The following is a 1,842-nucleotide window of genomic DNA, read 5'->3' as shown; positions in this document are numbered from 1 at the left end:
GCCAACCAGTAAATCTCAATCATCGATCAACAAAAGAATTTTGATAACTCAAGAATCTCTAATTGATCAATCCAAGTTAAGAACATAAAAATATAACGTAAAATCCAACCAAATATTTTATCAAACACTTGGAAGGCATAAAATAAAAATATGAAAACTAACAAGACATAGCAAAATTTAAGACTAACAATTGCAAGAGGAAACAATAACAACAAAGTAAAGGAACCAATCATAAACATAAAAACATAAATTGCATTAACATGGATTAAAGGAAATAGAAGAGTTCATAAACTAAATTAGTAACATAAAGGAATCAATGATAGAAGTAGACAAACCAAAGTACTAGAACAAATAAAAGTAGAAGAAAACTAAATAAAAGCAAGGTAGAAATCTGAATTTGAGAAAAACCAAACCTAAAAATCATAAAACCTAGAGAGAGGAGAGAACCTCTTTCCCTAGAAAACTACATCTAAACCTAATAATTGTATGAATGAAAGAGTGTATGATTGATTCCCCCCATCCAGCTCCACTCTGCAGCCTCTAATCAGTATTTTCGGGCCTGAAACTTGGTCCAAAGCAGCCCAGAAATCGCTCCCAGCGTTTTCTGTAAATTATAGCACGTGACGCTCGTCACGCGTACGCATCATTCACGCATCCGCGTCATATGTCTGATGCACTGGTCACGCGTACGCGTCGCCCATGCGTGCGCGTCACTACCAGATTCTAAAAATTTCAACTTCATCTGTTCCTTTCACTTTTGCATGCTTCTTTTTCATCCTCTAAGCCATTCCTACCCTGGAAAACCTGAAATCACTTAACACACATATCACGACATCGAATGGTAATAAGAGAAGATTAAAATTACCGAATTTAAGGCCAAAGAAGTATGTTTTCAATCATAGTATAAAATTAGGAAGGAAAATGTAAAGCATGCGAATTATATGAATAAGTGTGAGAATAATGGATAAAATCCACTCAATTCAATACAAAATAAACCGTAAAATAGTGGTTTATCAATAATGTTCCATTCATTTAGTATTATACGGTTGATTCACCTTAATAACGTGTTCAGTTCATTATGCAGAAAGCTGTTTTGAATTTGATTTTATATAATGGATAATGTTCCGTTCATTTAGTATTATACAGTTGTTTCACCTTAATAACGTGTTCGGTTCATTATGCAGAGTGGATGAACAATTTATCCCAAAGGTCGGGATGACTTTCACGACACTAGGAGAAGCTAAAAAGTTCTACAAAAATTGTTTCAAACTTTCTGGTTTTTCTATCAAAATAAGGAACACGACTCGAAAGGAAGACGAGATTAAGAATCAACTAATCGTATATAGCAGAGAGGGGAGGTGAAAATTCAAGATATCTCCATTTCTGAATAGTCACTTTTTTGTGTTAGTCTTTATTGAATAGTCACTTTTTGTGTTTGATATTAGCTCTCTAAAATTCTTTATTGAATAGTCACTTTTTTGTTTATTGAATAGTCAATTTATTCTATTATGTCAAAGAATTCAGGTATTTCTGAAACTAAATATTGATAGCAATATTTTTTTAAAATTTAGCTCTCTGCTATATTGATATATAAACTTTTTCGCTTTATCCAGTGTATTAATTTCGGTTTATTTATTTTTTTGGGGCTATTAATGTTTGATAAATACCCTAATTTCATTCACTGTGAATCTGGAACAAAACAGCAGCCAAACAGTTCTAACAGATATATATTAACATCTCAGACTGACGGGACAAGGACTAATCCGTCTTGAATCAGATATATATATATATATATATATATATTAACATTAGATTTCAAATATCATTTACATTAATATTCAC

The sequence above is a fragment of the Arachis hypogaea genome, chromosome 16, assembly GCF_003086295.3.
Source record: "Arachis hypogaea cultivar Tifrunner chromosome 16, arahy.Tifrunner.gnm2.J5K5, whole genome shotgun sequence".
In the NCBI taxonomy this organism is placed as follows: domain Eukaryota; kingdom Viridiplantae; phylum Streptophyta; class Magnoliopsida; order Fabales; family Fabaceae; genus Arachis; species Arachis hypogaea.
Note: the sequence above shows the minus strand (reverse complement) of the source record.